Genomic DNA, 20118 nt, shown 5'->3' with positions numbered 1-20118 from the left:
GCCCTCTAGTGGGTTCTGCGGACCACCACACACTGCCAGGAGAGCCCGTAATTCAGGGTATAACACTGTTTTATTTTCATAAATAGCAATAGGCTTCTGCTTTTCAGCACAATGTCTTTTCCTCCTGCGTCCGCTCATCAGCACCTCCAACTCCAAAAGCATGTCTCATTCCGGCTGCTGCTAATAAAGGCGACAGGTGATTAAATAACAAGGCCCACCTAGGCCATCTACTCACCTGTCGCTGTCTTTGAGGCCATGCCTGGCACACCCCGTTTCGCGGCAGGCCCTCAGGCCACGCTCCCTCCACAGTATGCAAGTTTGTTTTTATTGTTTAAGCTAATTTTGTAGGTTCACACATGCCTCAGTCATATTTTGGTACTTGATGCATGCTAACATTAGCATGCTACTGTAGCATTTTAAATACATTTTTAGTTACAGTTAGCATTTTAGCTCGCTAACATTAGCTTGTTTTTTTTTAGCTAATTCAAATGGTATTTTGTAGTTTATATTTTGGTATTTCACTAATGCAAACTGTAAGCATGTTACTGTTAGCATGTTAGCATTGTACCTTTTTCTTTTAGCTCATTTTGCTCATACTATTTTGCCAGTATAAATATGTATTACATATGGGAAACCACCATTTGGTGGGCCAAATGAAATTACTTGGCGGGCCATATTTGGCACCTGGGCACCACTTTGGGCACCCTTGGATTTAGTGATGTGCGATACCACTAATTTTCTTTCCGATCCGATACCAATTATAATTCAGCCGATACGATACCGATATGATACTGATGCTTTGTGCCGATATACCTAACGTGTTTACTAAAATGTTAAAAGTTGTGTATTTTCATATAATAACGTATTTATCTATAAAACAACAGTAAAAATATAAGAAAACACAGCAAAAATTGGAACCTAATGACTTTTAATAAGATGAACTTTTTAAATAATAATAATATACTTTGTTGCCAATAACACAAAGTTTTGTCTTTAAAAATACGTAATATCTGTTTTTAGCATTTTTTCTTAAATAGAAAAAAATCTAAATGGCCCCTGCCATACTTGACTTTTCATCATGTGGCCCTTGGTGGCAAACGTTTACACACCCTTGATCTGAAATAGTACAGGCTCGCAAAAAAAATTAAATAAATGTACTTAAAATATAAACAAAGTTTAGTTGAAAAATTAAATAATACTAACTTATAAATTAATTTGAAAATTACAACAATCATAATAAACACTGTTAAATGTATATCTGAACATTCATATTTTCATACAGGCAGAATTTTTGACACTACCTTATGCAGTTACACAACAGTATTTTTTTTTTATTGTATTTTTACATGGGGAAAAAACAATAGTAAACATGTAAGAAAAAGATATCAAAATTGGTATGTAATGAGAAAAAGCTCAGAATTTCTCAGGAAATTACAATTTTATTTCAATAACCGTACAACTTTCGTCGTGTGGCATAATTACAGGGTTGACTTTTTTTGGGGGGGGGGGAACAATAATATACAGTGTATATATGTGTATATATATATATATATATATATATCTCCACCCATCCATCCACTTTCTACCGCTTGTCCCTTTTGGGGTGCCGGGGGTGCTGGAGCCTATCCCAGCTGCACCTGAGCGAAAGGCGGGGTACACCCTGGACAAGTTATATATATATATATATATATATATATATATATATATATATATATATATATATATATATATATATATATATATATACTGTGTGTATATATATATATATTTATATATACACTTTGTATATATACATATATATATATGTATGAATGTATGAATGAATGTATGTATATATATATATATATACATATATATACATATATATATACGACAAATTCTGGTAGCATTCATTTATATTTTTCATGCCCTTAAGATTTACGGAAGATTTTGACATATAGGGTCCCTATTATGCAAAATTGACTTTTTATTGGTGACCTCGACAGTATAATAATAATCTGACCTCATATGTTTTAAAACATATATAGCCTCTGACCCGCCCCTGTCTGGATGAATAGGCCTTGTGTACACGCCCGCCACTTCATGGAGGACCAAAAAAAGGGGGTACGGCTTCACTACACATCTTACAATAAATCTGCCAACGATATGTCAGTCATCAACAGATGTTTGTGTCAGAAGCCATAAGCGTTGCTTGCAACGTGACCCCCGAGATACAGAGACAGCCGGCGGCATGCGAGTAAATAAGTAATTTATTACACATGAATATATTAATTATATTAAATATTTGCAGCTTTGAAGTGCACAGAAACAATTGTCGATGTTGCGTAGCCACAAAACAATGAAAGGACTGGGCTGGCATATAAAGCAGCCTAATTGGCAACCAGTAACAGGTGTGTCCTGATTGCCAAACAGAGACAGGTGAGGGAAGCCTCTGTCATTGAGTCCAGAGGCTCAATGACAGGAGGTTAAAGCACACAGGAGGTGGAATTAAGAAAACCAGCGCTGGGACAGAAATAACACCAAGCACAAGAAAAACTGTACGAAGGTTCATGACCCTGGGATCTGTAAGTTTGATCGTTTCGTTTTTCCTCAGTGACTATACTAACATAGCATGATGTTAAAATTATAGTGTTAGCTCTGTAGCTAACATGGCTATGCTAATGTTGCTGTAGTTTGTGCCCTCCTACCCCCCCACTCCTTAATGTTACGTTTTTGTATGTGACATTTGGCATCCATTAAGTTGGACGAGGTCAGAGTTACAGCGTAAAAAGCGACGTTTCTCGGAGATGCGCTCTGCCGTGATTAGCGTTAGCAAAGGGTGTGTCCCCGGTCGGGTTAGCTAGAAGCACTTTTAAACCGTCTAAATTCAAGTATCAAGTTTGCCTCACAATACGAAGGTCTTGGGTTCGGTCCCACGCTCGGGATCTTTCTGTGTGGAGTTTGCATGTTCTCCCCGTGACTGCGTGGGTTCCCTCCGGGTACTCCGGCTTCCTCCCACCTCCAAAGACATGCACCTGGGGATAGGTTGAATGGCAACACTAAATTGGCTCTAGTGTGTGAATGTTGACTGTCTATCTGTGTTGACCCTGCGATGAGGTGGCGACTTGTCCAGGGTGTACCCCGCCTTTCGCCCGAATAGAATAGAATAGAAAGTACTTTATTGATCTCTGGGGGAAATTCAGCAAATGCAGCTGAGATAGGCTCCAGCACCCCCCGCGACCCCGAACGGGGCAAGCGGTAGAAAATGGATGGATGGAAGTTTCCAATACACTATGTGGGAGCTTATTTAAAAACAAGGGACAAATATTATATGGGACATTTTCAAACAGCAGGGGGAGCCATGGAGCAAAACAAAGCCAGTCATGAAGTGGTTGATGTGAGGACATGTTCACACTTTTTGGTCAGTCTGGCACTGTAAGGACGGTTTCTATGGTTTCCTGCTTCTTCTGACCATTCTCATTGATGGTCGCCCACCATCTGATGACACCACCTGTCCACAAGGGACTGACAGACCCTCCTCATACGTACGCCAGACATTCTAACGCCACAATTGTTCCTAAATTAAATTAAATTAGCACAGTGTGCCCAAAAGGAGGTCAAATGTGACCTGATGATGCCTTTAACGCAAAAAGAAACATGTGTATGATAAATAAACACAGATTGAGAGAAGGAGTAGGAAGAAGAAAAAAAAACGCCCACTAATTCTCTCTCGCACTTCCTGCGGCGCCCACGTACTCGCTGTTCCTGTGACGTCGACGTCCCTCACTCATGCTGCCTTTGCTGAGCCTCCAAAATTAAAAGGAAGAGGAAGCACCATGTTTGGTTGGTCTCGCTTGGCATCAAAGAGCATTATATCTATATATCGCAATCATAACAGAACACTAAAACAGTCATGGTGACTCTAACCCCGCATGGCCGACTTTAGGGCTCTGGAATATTGATGGACCAGCCAGGACATGTCTTGTTTTGTGTTAGCATGAGCGTCGGCGCTAATTAGGTAAGGGTATCGGATTTTCCGTTAAACGGACAAAGACAAGCGGATAAGCTGAAAGCCAAAATTTTTTATGTATATATATATATATATATATAGTACATGTAAATATATATATATATACACATTCTTGAAAATTACATATACAGTCGCGATCAAAAGATTACATACACAATTTTTGTTTCATCTGACCACAGAACTTTCCTCCAGAAGATCTTATCTTTGTCCATGTGATGTCAGATGAAATAAAAATTTAGCTGTTTTGTGTACCCCGCCTTCCGCCCGATTGTAGCTGAGATAGGCTCCAGCGCCCCCCGCGACCCCAAAGGGAATAAGCGGTAGAAAATGGATGGATGGATGGCCACAATACCCAGCAATATGTCTGGAAGAGAAAAGGTGAGGCCTTTAATCCCAGGAACACCATACCTACCGTCAAGCGTGGTGGTGGCAGTGTTATGCTCTGTTTTGCTGCCAATGGAACTGGTGCTTTACAGACAGTAAATGGGACAATGACAAAGTAGGATTACCTCCAAATTCTTCAGGACAACCTAAAAAATCATCAGCCCGAAGTTTGGGTCTTGGGCACAGTTGGGTGTTCCATTAGGACAATGACCCCAAACACACGTTAAAAGTGGTAAAAGGATGGCTAAATCAGGCTAGAATTAAGGTTTTAGGATGGCCTTCCCAAAGTCTTGACTTAAACGTGTGGACAATGCCGAAGAAACAAGTCCATGTCAGAAAACCAACAAATTTAGCTGAACTGTACCAATTTTGTCAAAAGGAGTGGTCAAAAATTCAACCAGAAGCTTGTGGATGGCTACCAAAAGCGCCTTATTGCAGTGAAACTTGCCAAGGGACATGTAACCAAATATTAACATTGATGTATGTATACTTTTGACCCAACAAATTTGCTCACATTTTCAGTAGACCCATAATAAATTCATAAAAGAACCAAACTTCATGAATGTTTTTTGTGACCAACAAGTATGTGCTCCAATCACTCTATCACAAAAAATAACAGTTATTGGAAACTCAAGACAGCCATGACATTATGTTCTTTACAAGTGTTTGTAAACTTTTGACCACGACTGTGTATATATCCACATACGTGTATATATATATATATATATATATATATATATATATATATATATATATATATATATATATATATATATATATATATATATATATACCGTATTTTCCGCACTATAAGGCGCACCGGATTATTAGCCGCACCTTCAATGAATGGCATATTTCATAACTTTGTCCACCAATAAGCCGCCCCGGACTATAAGCCGCGCCTACGCTGCGCTAAAGGGAATGTCAAAAAAACAGTCAGATAGGTCAGTCAAACTTTAATAATATATTAAAAACCAGCGTTCTAACAACTCTGTTCACTCCCAAAATGTACGCAAATGTGCAATCACAAACATAGTAAAATTCAAAATAGTGCAGAGCAATAGCAACATAATGTTGCTCGAACGTTAATGTCACAACACACAAAATAAACATAGCGCTCACTTTCTGAAGTTATTCTTCATTCGTAAATCCTTCGTCTTCGGTGTCCGAAGTGAAAAGTTGGGCAAATTTACGATCCACTGGCAGATGTTGGCGTCGTCTGGCGCTGCCTCCTCGTCTTAGTGAAGGTGTGTTCGCCTTCTGTCATCCATTGTTCCCACGCAGTTAGCAGTCTAGCTTCGAATGCCCTGTTGACACCAATATCTAGCGGCTGGAGGTCTTTTGTCAATCCACCCGGAATGACGGCGAGTATTGAATTAAGCACGTAAGCGTGTCTCTCAATGTGCTGTTATGAGCTAGCAAATATAACTACACTACCCAGCATGCAACGATAGTTACGAGCATGCGCGGTAGCCCTGAGAAGCGTTGTATGCTGGCAGTTAGCACGCTGTGAGTAAACGTTGAGAACTCAGTTAACACGCCTCGTCTGCATTATTTATAATTAGACAGACAACACACTTAATAGGAGCCATTTTGGGGTCTTTACATAAACACACAAATGGAAATGAAACGTCACATATCCCAGCATGCACCGCGCGCTTCTTCTACGGGGAAAAAAGATGGCGGCTGTTTACCGTAGTTGCGAGACCTAAACTTTATGAAAATGAATCTTAATATTTATCCATATATAAAGCGCACCGGGTTATAAGGCGCACTGTCAGCTTTTGAGAAAATTTGTGGTTTTTAGGTGCGCCTTATAGTGCGGAAAATACGGTATGTAATTTTAAATCATCGATTTGGGGAAAAAAAGAGCTTTTGTAACCTGTAAGTTTTAAAAATGTTTTTTTAATATATCCATCCATCCATTTTCTACCGCTTAATCCCTTCGGGGTCGCGGGGGGCGCTGGAGCCTATCTCAGCTACAATCGGGCGGAAGGCGGGGTACACACTGGACAAGTCGCCACCTCATCGCAGGGCCAGCACAGAAAACACTCACATTCACACACTAGGGCCAATTTAGTATAAATATATATATTTTTATACAAAATGGTACATTGCGAGAATAGGTTTGAATCGAGAATTGTTTAATAAAGAATCGATTCTAAATGGAATCGTTACACCAAAATATTTAAATCGAATAGTGAGTTGTGGTAAGATTCAGAATCCTAACCCTCGCCACTTCGTGTTGCGAAAGATTTGTTTAGTATTGTAAAAGGGCAAAATTAGCTAAAATATCAATATTACAGGCCACTAGAGGAGACCAAACCAATCAGATCACTCTGTTCAGTATCAATGCCACTGATTCACCCTCAGGCAACATTACTATATTGGATTAAAGGAGTGTAAAGGTGACTAAAAGGTGTTATTTCATGTCTATATTGCTGCCATGATGGTAAAAACTGTATTCAGAAGGTCAGATTTTTATGGTTTATGAAAAAAGTAAATTTATACCATTAATAATTCCTACATTTCAGAAATTGATTTACCATGGTCAGGCCTGGAATCAACTAACAGCAATTAACTAGAGTTTACTGTATTGTAAAATGTAAAAACTGCTCATTACTTTTTGTAATATTTGGACTCCATTTTAGCAAAGTGACATTTTTCCGGTGACATTGTGATTTTACAATTCGTCTCAAATGATGTTATATTGTTGCTTTAATATGATGGCATGTGTACTTGAATTTATCATGTTAAGATGCATTGATGTTGTGACATGGCAATGATGATGGCTTTCTTCATCTTTTATGCTGCCGTCACATTAAATAAGCAGAGGATCATTTTTAAAGTAAATTGAGACAAAATACGCATTAGTATTTTTAAAAAAGGAGGATGAGCTTCCACTGTGACATTAAGTGTCGTGTATACAGCAGACAAATTGATATTAGCACATCATAGTGTACAAATAAGCATATTTCATGCTGGAGTTGATCTAATATGCGATGGATCTCATTTGCATGCTGAGTGACACCTTTATTGTCGACCTCAAGCGTCATTAACACACGCGTATGTTCCTTTAATTAGAGACGCTACATTTATCAACAGTAAGTACAGGTTGTCTCGTTATTGTGGCTTCATAGAATCAAACCAGACACATACCTTAAAATACCATTAGTAGTAATAAAAGTGATAAAAATCAATGTTGTTTCATAGTCTCATAATTTAAAACATTTTCTTTTTATATAATTAGTTTTTTATTCTCATAAAATTATAACTTTATTCTCATATAATTGCTATTTCTAATAACATTACCAAATTGTTTCAGCATAAATTTAGACCTTATTTTTACATTTAATTCTCATAACAAAAAAACACATTTCTAGAAAAAAAATAAAATAAAAATACTCTCACAATATTCACACTATTCTCGCATGTTTCATTTCTATTGTCAGAAAATGACAACTTTATTCTCATAACATTACAACATTTTTCTGGGCAGAATTATAAATAAATAAATTAAAATAAGGCTTTATTCTCTAATATTTAGATTTTTTTTGTCAAATTAGGCAAATATTCCTAACATTATAACTTTGTATGCATCACATAACCTGATTTATCTTTGGAAAAATAACACTTTTTTCACATAAAATTCATTTTTACAACATTTTAGGGGGAAATAAGCCTTTATTGTAACGATATTTAGACTTTATTCTGGTAAAATTGCTTTAATCCATGTGATATTACCACATTTGTCTGTGGAAAACTAAGACTATTCTAATAATATACACTTTATTCACATAATATAACAATTACAATTCTATTTTCATAACATTACATTTTTTGGGTGAGGGTAATTTAATATTTTTTCCTCATATTTAGATTTAGTTCTTATAATATTGAGACTTTATTTTGGTAATGTGATACTGTGATATTAGCCAAAAATACTTTAATGTAAAAATATTTGAACATTATTTTAGTGAAAATGTAAATATTTTTTTCCCAACATTGCAACAATGTTTTGAGGACAACAAGACTTTGTTGTCAGAATTTTTCAACATTATTTTAGTTTGGGGCATAGTGCGATACCAGAGGGGTGCGTGTGACCCCGGGAAACATGCTTAATCAGTTTCATGCAGTATCATGCTTCAAACCCTGCTTCCATAAATTGGGCACTACAAAATGCGCTCATTAAAACTGACTTCTTTATTTTGATTTGAAAAATCTACAAAAAAAATGTTTTATTCATTTTGTTTGGTAGGTTGAAGTGTTTTATATATTGTGCTTCTGAGTGAATGTTGTTGATATATTTTAATTTATTATTCATTATTGAGTTTATTTACTTTTATTTTCAATATTAAATGGTTCAAGTCAGTCCAAAAAAATGTTTATAGTTTAAATAAGGACTTTTTTTTTTTTTCAGGCAAACTGATGCATTTTGAATATTTTCTGTTACGAGCTAAAAAGACAATGTTTCTTTGTTGTAAGGTGAGCTATATTTCTTTTTAAGCTTTGTTTCTGCCTACTCATTTTCAGACATGCTGTAATGAGAATCTGGAAACATGATGAATCATATTGTAATTGAATGCATGTTCAAAATAAACCAACACAATAATCAGAACCAAAAAGAATGCAATGTTATGCAGAGGTGTACTTATAACAATTTTATAGACAAATTATGCTATTTATAGTCACGACAGAGAATGAGTGTGGGGGCGAAATGTTTTTTTCTTCCTGGTTGAGGGCATAACAGAAAATAATTGTGCGAATCACTGCTATAATCGCATAGTAGTTACGCTTTTTTCTCATAACATTACAATATATTTCTGGGAAAAGATAAGATTTAAACTCATAAAATACATATTTTTCTGCAATTTTTCTTTATTACTTTATTCCCAAATGTATAAAACAAATAAATTAGACAGCGTCGATATTTAATTATTTAATTGTATTTATTATTTAATAATAATTGGAGTGATATGAGTAGTTAATTATTTATGGTTTTTTATTTTTTTTTAGCAAATGTAATTGTAAATAGTTACATTTATTTCAATTTTTGTTGCTAAATATTTGTAATATATTGTTATACCAACATTTTTCTGCCATATTATTTTTTGGATGTACTGAATATTTCTGTGTGCAATACGGAAAGCAGCACATTGCGGAGCAACAATGTTGTTTGGGGGGTCGAAGTGTTGATTTCTTGCAAGGTTCTGAATTATTGAGCAAACGTGGGGTCACCAGCAGACTGTGTTATCGTTGTGTTGTTTATGTTGTTGTGTTGTTCATGTTGTTATGTTGTTCATGGCTGCTTCCATTAGCCCTCGTGTGAAGGCCTCACTAACACCTGCATCAACAGCAGCACGTGTACAAACACGCTTGCAGACGCACGCTTACGCCCTGTGATGGTGTGTTTGTGGGTCAGGGTGGGTGTGAGGAGGACGTGTGGGGACCCTCAAGGGAGCGACTTGTTTTCCAACAGTGGCTTAAGCGCGGCAGAAAATGTGCTTACGCCGTGGCCACGCGTGCTGGCTCGGCAGTATTGCGGCGCAAGGTCTGTCCTTCAACGTGTCAGGGAGGTTGGGGCCCAAATAGAAGGAAGACTACTAGTTTCCTCGCCTTTCTACTTCCTGTTTATCTCTTCAGCTGTAATGTTAAGAGTTGAGCCTTGGCGGAGGTCTGCCCTGCAATGAACAGCGTTCTGGTTCCGTATGGTCAGGAAAACAGCATTCCTTCAAAACCAATGAGGTTCAAGCTTCAGAAATGTTCCAACATTTAAAAAAAACCTGTGACTAGGACATCTTGACCTCGTCTACCTCAATGTCTTGGTGGAATTTTAAATCGATAGTGTTCTCGCTTAAGAATAATTGTACTCTGTGTGCCTCAGCGAGCTCAAGAGTGTTGAGTCAAATCCACTCAAAAGCAGTAGGATTCTTGGTAAAGACCAGGATCTTAAAAATGTTAGAAAAACTGAATATTTTTTATTACTGGGCCACCAACATTATAATTCTTAAATATTGGCTGCAATATGAAGCATTTAAACCTCCCCCGCTGTGGATGGCAAACTCAACCAAACCAATAGCTCTGCTTTACTTTCCCATTCACTCATCTACTTTCTCATTCACAAAAAGTTCAATCGTAAAAGCTTCATTCAGGATTTCAAGCTCATGTGTGTTGAAACTGGAGACAATTGAAATAAAGTAGTAGTGTAAGTAACAAGCTCAGATTCCTCAATAACATGACATGATGTCAGAGTTAAGGACCAAAGAATGGCAAAGTTTGGGCCCACACAGCTGTTTGATTTTGTTGTCCAGCAGAGTAGCCAATATGGAGGCATTGTTTTTCTCGTTTTCGGACCTAGCAAGACCTCTCGTATCCAGTTTTTAATCTACAGACGAAGAAAAGAAACACACAGACAGACATAGCAATTTATCGATGACCGCAACGTTCTTAAGTTAATTTTCGTTCGTTTGATGGATTGGATCGGCCAAGTCCTACAACTGTATTACATTTTTAATGCCTCTGGACATCACATTTAATGCTTTTTTAATGCCATTTATTTATGGCCTTGATTTTTGCAAAATCCATTGAATGACTTTTAATGCTTTTTAATGCCCCGCAGAAACCCTGCACTTAAAATGGACTTTCACTTGTCCTTTGCTAGCTTAAGAGTGTTGAATCCCATTGCCTTCAAAATAAATGGAGTTCTTGCTTTGGCAATACAATAACTGAAGTTGAAATATTTATTTAAAATCAATAATGTTCTTCATCTGACAATAGAGTAACAATCCTTGACGGTTATCACCAACAGACCCCTTAAAATGAGTGTATATTCCATCTTTAAACTATGCTACTTTAAATGGAAACTGCACTTTTTGGGGAATTTTGATTATTGTTCACAATCATTATGAGAGACAATACATTTTTATTTTAGGATTATAAAGATGATGATAATGGCAGTCACCGTTGTAACCTTCAAAGCCCTCTAAAACAATTTCAAAACCCTCCAGCAACGTTTTATATACCGTATTTTTCGGACTATAAGTCACAGTTTTTTTCATAGTTTGGCCGGGGGTGCGACTTATACTCAGGAGCGATTTATGTGTGAAATTATTAACACATTACCGTAAAATATCAAATAATATTGATTAGCTCATTCACGTAAGAGACTAGACGTATACGATTTCATGGGATTTAGCGATTAGGAGTGACAGATTGTTTGGTAAACATATAGCATGTTCTATATGTTATAGTTATTTGAATGACTCTTACCATAATATGTTAGGTTAACATACCAGGCACGTTCTCAGTTGGTTATTTATGCCTCATATAACGTAACATTCAGCCTGTTGTTCACTATTCTTTATTTATTTTAAATTGCCTTTCAAATGTCTATTCTTGGTGTTGGGTTTTATCAAATAAATTTCCCCCAAAAATGCGACTTATACTCCAGTGCGACTTATATACCGTATTTTCCGCACTATAAGGCGCACCGGATTATTAGCCGCACCTTCTATGAATTACATATTTCATAATTTTGTCCACCAATAAGCCGCCCCGGACTATAAGCCGCGCCTACGCTGCGCTAAAGTGAATGTCAAAAAAACGCTGCGCTAAAGTGAATGTCAAAAAAACAGTCAGATAGTTCAGTCAAACTTTAATAATATATTGAAAACCAGCGTTCTAACAACTCTGTCCCAAAATGTACGCAAATGTGCAATCACAAACATAATAAAATTCAAAATGGTGTAGAGCAATAAATAGCAACATAATGTTGCTCGAACGTTAATGTCACAACACACAAAATAAACATAGCGCTCACCTTCTGAAGTTATTCTTCATTCGTAAATCCTTCGAATTCTTCGTCTTCGGTGTCCGAATTGAAAAGTTGCGCAAGCGTGGGATCCAAAAATGGCCGGCTCCGCCTCGTCGAAGTCATCGGATTCAGTGTCGCTGTTGTTGTGCAGCAGTTCTGTGAATCCTGCCTTCCGGAAAGCTCGGACCACAGTTGTGACCGAAACTATCTGCCCAGGCATTTACGATCCACTGGCAGATGTTGGCGTATGTCGACCGGCGCTATCTGCCCGTCTTAGTGAAGGTGTGTTCGCCTTCGGAGCTGTGTGAAAAAAGCCACCCGGCCTCTTCGCGTAAACTTCCCTTAACCACTCGCTCATCTTTTCTTCATCCATCCATCCCTTCGAGTTAGCTTTTATGATGACGCCGGCTGGAAAGGTCTCTTTTGGCAAGGTCTTCCTTTTGAATATCACCATGGGTGGAAGTTAGCATGGCAAGCTAGAACCACAGTGAAGGATGACTTCTCATTCCCTGTGGTGCGAATATTCACCGTACGTGCTCCCGTTCCACAGTGCAGTTCACAGGAATATCAGTTGCTGAGAAATACGGTAGTAATCCGTGTGCGGATGGAGAGATTGCGTCTTTTTATGAACCGGATCGCTTAGTAGGAGCCATTTTGTGGTCTTTACAGATGTAAACAGGAAATGAAACGTACGGTGATATCCGCGCGTTTTTTCTTCTTCTTCCGGGGGCGGGTAGAAGAAGAAGCGCTTCCTGTTCTATGGGGGCGGGTGCTTTCCTTGGCGGTTGCTTGCGTAGAAGAAGAAGCGCTTCCTGTTCTACCGGGAAAAAAGATGGCGGCTGTTTACCGAAGTTGCGAGACCGAAACTTTATGAAAATGAATCGTAATAAAGCGCACCGGGTTATAAGGCGCACTGTCAGCTTTTGAGAAAAATTGTGGTTTTTAGGTGCGCCTTATAGTGCGGAAAATACGGTATGTTTTTTCCTTCTTTATTATGCATTTTCGGCCTGTGCGATTTATACTCCGGAGCGGCTTATATTCCGAAAAATACAGTACACACTGCAAGTCTATATATAATGTAGTAACAGACACGTTCCTAACAATATATAATATTTACAATATTTTCCGCATTTTGGTCATTTTGATTTCTTCCGCGCATTGATTTCCGTTTCCATAGCAACATACTTCCGACTTCGGGAAACAAATGCGTTTTCTAATCATGGCAGACTTGGTAACAGACAAGGAAGACGACTATTTTTGAACAAATGACGATTCACAACCTTATCTTTTAGAAGCTGAATATATGGAGGATGAAGGATGAACTGCTGCTTATAGAGGCCAGCCCAAAGGAAGGGTGAAACGGAAGCCAAGACAGTGAGGTCAGTGTGACTTGACGCTGTATATTTGGAACTTGAAGCCAAGCTATTTTGACATAAGTAGAGTGCTTACCCAAATAAACCGGAAACAAATGTCCCCAGCCAGCTGGGCCAAACGAACAACTGTCCATCGAGTGAGTCACTTTAATATTGATCTTGATACATGCAGCACACCATGCATGTTGTTACAACTACATACGCTGTCGAGCTAGGTGTGTACAAACAAAACATGAAATGTGGGCTAATGCTTTACATATACTGTAATATGATTGTTCATGTTTTTCAGTCAGTACAGATTGGTGTCGTATCACATTGTGTTGTGCATTACACACTCAAACGCGTTTCGTACTGACGCAGTTGCTAACATATCTCTTGCCGTAGCTAGCTTTTACGGCTAATGCCGAAGCATGTCAATGTGTTGGTATGCTAGAAAAAGTTCCTCAGTGTTTGCGCTTACAATAACAATGTTGCTACAACTTGGTTATTATACACATTACGGAACGTAAATGAAGTATTTTTGATGGTTTTTGAATGCATTTTTGAAGTGATTTAGAATTGATCGCTCCCATTAACTGCGTTGCGAGCCACCAAGGACGAGCCGATTGTTATGTTAGAATGAAAACAACAAAACCTTTTGTCTTCTTGTCTCTCATTATGATTGGGAGTTATAGGCAAAATTCCCCAAAAAGTGCAGCTCCCCTTTAAGTTTCATTAATTCCATATTATTCAAAATCAATAGGGTACTTTCCTTGTCAATACAATTACAATATTTAATGGTTATAAATAGAGATGTCCGATAAAATCGGACTGCCGATATTATCGGCCGATAAATGCTTTAAAAGGCGATATCGGAAATGATCAGTTTCAAAAAGTTACATTTATGACTTTTTAAAACGCCGCTGTACGTAGTGGTACACGGATGTAGGAAGAAGTACAGAGCGCCAATAAACCTCAAAGGCACTGCCTTTGCGTGCCGGCCCAGTCACATAATATCTACAGCTTTTCACACACACAAGTGAATGCAATGCATACTTGGTCAACAGCCATACAGGTCACACTGAGGGTGGCCGTATAAACAACTTTAACACTGTTACAAATATGCGCCACACTGTGAACCCACACCAAACAAGAATGACAAATACATTTCGGGGAAACATCCGCACCGTAACACAACATAAACACAACAGAACAAATACCCAGAACCCCTTGCAGCACTAACTCTTCCGGGACGCTACAATATACACTCCCCGCTACCCCCTCAACCCCCCCCCCCAACCCCGCCCACCTCAACATCCTCATGCTCTCTCAGGGAGAGCATGTCCCAAATTCCAAGCTGCTGTTTTGAGGCATGTTAAAAAAAATAATGCACTTTGTGACTTCAATAATAAATATGGCAGTACCATGTTGGCATTTTTTTCCATAACTTGAGTTGATTTATTTTGGAAAACCTTGTTACATTGTTTAATGCATCCAGTGGGGCATCACAACAAAATTAGGCATAACGATGTGTTAATTCCACGACTGTATATATCGGTATCGGTTGATATCGGAATTGTTAATTAAGAGTTGGACAATATCGGAATATCGGATATCGGCAAAAAAGCCATAATCGGACATCTCTAGTTATAAAGAGTACACCATTTAAAACGTGATCATTCATTGACCCTTGACCTCTGCTACCTCAAGTATCTTGAAGACAGTGTAATTTAAAATCAATGGGATTCTTTTTTTGATAATGCAATAACCGTATTTGGCCTTTAAAAAAGAACATACGTTGAATTCCATATTTTTTATACACAAATCGGCGGCTTGCTTTGCTGCAACACAATGAAAATAAATTCAAGTTGTGACCACCTAAAATAAACTGTCGTCTAGATATACTCAACCTTTGACCTGACTTGCCAACTCTAACATACTGAGTAACATACCTTTTAAAAACAATTGGGTTCTTGCTTTGACCATCTTACATTAAATACGATCATATTAAATGAAATTCAATCATTCTTTTAGGTGGTATTTCAATATTTGAAATTTGGGTCAAATGGTCTTGTGTGCCTTAAATTCAATTCCATTTTTCTGCTGCTGCTGACATTGTCAGTTGTGAGCGTCTGCCTTTCAGCAGCTTGATGGAAAGATTAAGGTATTTCATGAAGCAAGACCGGGCGTTGTGGCTGGTGAAGCACGTGCGAGGTGCGAATGATTTAGTTTGCGAGCCTCGGCTGACTGAAAGTTTCCAAATGAGCAGAATTGATTGTGACAGTGGCGTGCTGTGTATTTATTAAAGGTTAACAGTGTGTAACACACAATAGGCTTTGGCGCTGATGAAGACAAGTGAAGGCGTACAAAAAGGGAGGGTAGGGGTAAAGCCATTTCAGCGCCGTCACACATTGTCAATTCTACCTTTTATTTTATTTTTTGCATAGCAAAACCCCGCCCACTCGCTATCACTGTCAAGGCACTATTGCTACATGACCTGCAGAAATGCATTTCTTTACATCCCAAAGTCATGCAAATGTATTTCTAATGATTCTCTTTTCCAATGTAATTTATTCCACGTGCAGCTGCTAAGTGTACGCATGATGGCCCCTGACCTTTGACCCACCAAATGCCACAGCCTTTAAAACCAAAAAGAGCACCATCTCTATATATCAATAAAGTAAAAATAAAATACTAATTAACTAAAGATTATGCATTAACAATGAGGGTATGAATCAAATCAAATTAAATTAAATTAAAAATAAAATGAAGAAAATACATAACAAAACACTAAATTGAATAAATTACATAAAATGTAAAAAACAAAAGAAACAAATTAAGAAAAACACAACATAACATTAAATTAAATTCAATTACAGATAAAACAAAATGTAAATAAAAACACAACAGAAAACTAAATTAAATTAAATTACATCTAAAACCAAATAAAAACAACCCAAAACCAATTAAAGCAAACAAAACAAAACACTAAATAAAATTAAAATAAATATAATTAAAGTAAATTAAATTCATTTAAATTAAATTACAAAAAACATGAAATTAAATGTAAAAGAACAAAGGAAACACATTAAGGAAAAACACCACAAAACAATAAATTAAATTAAATTACAGATAAAACATAACGAAAAGAAACAAAGTATAAAAACAAACTAAGCAAACATAACTAATTAACCAAAGATTAAGCATTAAAAATGAAGGTTTGAATCAAATTAAATTAAATTAAATTACAAATAAAATGAAAAAAATACAATAAAATAACAATACACTACATTTTATTAAAACTAAATGACATATAAAATGTAAAAAAACAAAAGAAACAAATTAAGAAAACACAACAGAACATTACACTAAATTAAATTAACGGAAAAAAACAAATATATAGAAGACCACAACAGAACACTAAATTAAATTAAATTACAGATAAAACGAAATGAAAAGAAACAAAACCAATTAAAACAAACAACAAAACACCAAATAGAATAAAATAAAAAATAATTAACCAAAATTAAAATGAAATGTAATTAAATTACAAATAAAATTATATAAAATGTGAAAAAAAGAAAAGAAACAAGTTAAGAAACACAACAGAACACTAAATTAAATTAAATTACGGATAAAACAAAATGAAAATAAACAAAACCAATCACAACAAACTAAGCAAAAACACCAAATAAAATTACATAATATATTGAATAAAATATAATTAAACTTAATCTGGATAATCAAACTTTGTGATTGATACTGTTGGACAAGCTAAGATATCTTCCGTGTTTTCTTAGCAGTAGCATCAGTGCTAATGTTATCGTTTAGTGTGTAAGAAAAGTGTAAAAGTCCAGTAATCCCATGCAAATGTGTTTACAATGATACTGCTTTCAAACAGTAATTTATTCCGTGCACATGCAGTTGGTAAATGCGTGCTCGTGAAGGTCCTGACCTCTGACATGCAGCTATTAGCATATTCGTAGTGACTATTTGGATTGTTATCAGCTATAAGTCAATGGTATTCATGATTACATGTGCGCAAACAGCCAGGCCTGCCATATGGATCGTCTGTGAGCCAACAGCATACACTTTTGTTTATACCCTCACCATAAAATATTTACTAACCTGTTCTCCAGCCTAACACTTCATTGAAAGCCCTTGAAGAGACAACAGAAGTAGTGAAATGTTGCTATGTAAATGATTGTTCATGTCAGTGGTTAAATATATTTTCAGGTTTGCTTTGATTCCCTTCCCCCTTTCTCTCTGGCCAAGGTTTCATTAGCTGCTGCATTCCTCGCTAAATTATTTTACAGAGCTACTATAAATGTGGGATTTAACTGAACGTATCATTAGGCGCGTCATTTACAGTCTTCTATATTAGACCTGATGGTTAAATCGGTGATGAAAATCTCGTCTGCAAGCCTTACAGAGACATTACGTATCACTGCATGAATATGTAGATGCAAAAACATTATTTAAGACGTGAAGTAAGGAGACAAGCATCTCTGCCGTTGCTACGGCAACCTTTGATAATCTACTCTAATGATTTTATGCCGTTGGTGCACCAGCCAGGACAATACTTGTATTTGCATTAACTAACTAACTGTTTTTTGATTCAAAAATAATATGAAAACACAATTATTTCTTATTCATGCTTTCAATAAAGATAATATTCATGGAAACGTCCTAAATAAATACAGAAATACACCAAACCACAGCCCAAATTAAATATGCATTTATTGTATTTTGGTCAATTCCTTGTGTCTTAATCATACTTGGCCAATAAATGTGATTCTGATTCTGAAATTGACAATTTTATCATGCCTACAAAAACACCCAAATATCAAGTTAGTATGCGTTAAACACACAATTATTAAATTAATCTAGCAATAAAAAACAATCTTGTGGGGTCCGAATGACAATAGATTATTAATCATCATTTTTAATACCCTTATAATGCTAATACATTCAAATTAAATTACATTTCAATTATTTAAAATTGTATTTAATGAGTTTAACTTAACAGCTCTACCATTTATCCTTTGTATTACATTTTTTTACCGTTATTTATTCTCACAATTGAATTAGCTTTACCTTCATCAGTGTGTCTTGCCAGTATTTTTATTTTTTTGCTTTTCTAGCATATTAAATCAATCTACCAATAACATATAATTTCTTATTTTTAAATATTTTAATAACCTTATATTGCCAATAAATTATAATTGAATTTAACTTTAATTTAATGTAGTTTAATTTAATACACTGCCCTTTTTCATTCTAAATTATTCTCACAATTTGAATGGTCTTTACCCTTATCAGTATGTCTTGCCGGTATGTTTTTTTTTCCTTTTGCATTTTTTGTAAGAATAAAAATCTTTAGTTAGAATTTTTAATTACATTTTAAACACTGGTGGCTAAAATGTAAGGCCCTCGTGTCACGGCTGTTTACACCAAGCCATGCCCTTTTGTTGGTGTTCTGCGGTGTTTTTGGTTAGTTCCTGTCCTGCGCTTTTATTTTAGTGACTTTTCTGGTTGTGTTGGTGCTTTTTCGTGACCGCTTCACACATTTTTGTCGCAGAGCATTTCCCCTCACCTGTTTTCTGTTTGCATTCAGTTCTATTTAAGTTGAGGGTGAGCCACCATTCATTGTCGGTACATTCTGTCATGCGGAGTTGAGCGGTGCGTCATTGGAGACGCCGGAAGTTGTCGTGACTTTAGGGATGCAGATTACCGAGGTTGGAGCGTGTGATACCAAAGGGGAATTTATTAGTAAAATGAACAAAAAGCGAGAGCAACGGGGTAGTGCTCTGACTAAACAGGCTATGCCGACACAAAACAAAAGGCAAAACACTTACAGGGAATGTGGAGCTGACGGCGTCAAAACAGTTCGAGTTACTTGCATTAAGCGTCCAAAAGGTTCGTCTATGGTCATCAGAGGATCAAGGATAGTAGCATCAATGTCCTGACAATGAATGGTGGTTCACCCTCAACTTAATAGAACTGATTGCAAACAGAAAACAGGTGAGGGGAAATGCTCCGTGACAAAGATGTGTGAAGTGGTCATGAAAAAACAACAAGAAAAGTCTCCAAAATAAAAGCGCAGAACAGGAACTAACCAAAAACCCAGCAGAACACCAATAAAAGGGCACGGCTTGGTGTAAACAGCCGTGAAGCCTCAGTATGCATTCTAATACATGTATGCATTTGATTTCATTTATTAGCATTATTTAATGTTTTTGGACTGAAAATACTAGATATGAACTAGAGATGTCCGATAATGGCTTTTTTTGCCGATATTGTCCAACTCTTAATTACTGATTCCGATATCAACCGATACCGATATATACCCTCGTGGAATTAACACATTATTATGCCTAATTTTGTTGTGATGCCCCGCTGGATGTAACAAGGTTTTCTAAAATAAATCAACTCAAGTTATGGAAAAAAATGCCAACATGCCTCAAAACAGCAGCTTGGAATTTGGGACATGCTCTCCCTGAGAGAGCATGAGGAGGTTGAGGTGGGGGGGGGTGTATATTGTAGGGTCCCGGAAGAGT

The 20118-nt window shown here is 36.8% G+C and overlaps 1 protein-coding gene across 7 annotated transcripts in view; it reads left to right on the top strand.

Moving 5' to 3' along the window:
* irs2b (insulin receptor substrate 2b) overlaps positions 1-20118 on the top strand; it is an 86906-nt gene that overhangs the window by 15349 nt on the left and 51439 nt on the right. For 3 of the 7 annotated variants that reach the window (XM_061971131.2, XM_072914473.1, XM_072914474.1), the window contains exon 2: positions 13499-13585. The exons of 3 other annotated variants lie outside the window; for them this stretch is intronic. The gene's annotated coding sequence lies outside the window, so the exon portion shown is untranslated. Of the gene's footprint in view, positions 1-13218; positions 13586-20118 lie in introns of those variants that run through there. One more of the 7 variants, XM_072914475.1, reaches the window with a different exon arrangement.

Source organism: Nerophis lumbriciformis, linkage group LG13, assembly GCF_033978685.3.
Source record: "Nerophis lumbriciformis linkage group LG13, RoL_Nlum_v2.1, whole genome shotgun sequence".
NCBI classification, from domain to species: domain Eukaryota; kingdom Metazoa; phylum Chordata; class Actinopteri; order Syngnathiformes; family Syngnathidae; genus Nerophis; species Nerophis lumbriciformis.
Note: the sequence above shows the minus strand (reverse complement) of the source record. Positions and strands in the feature narration are given on the sequence as shown.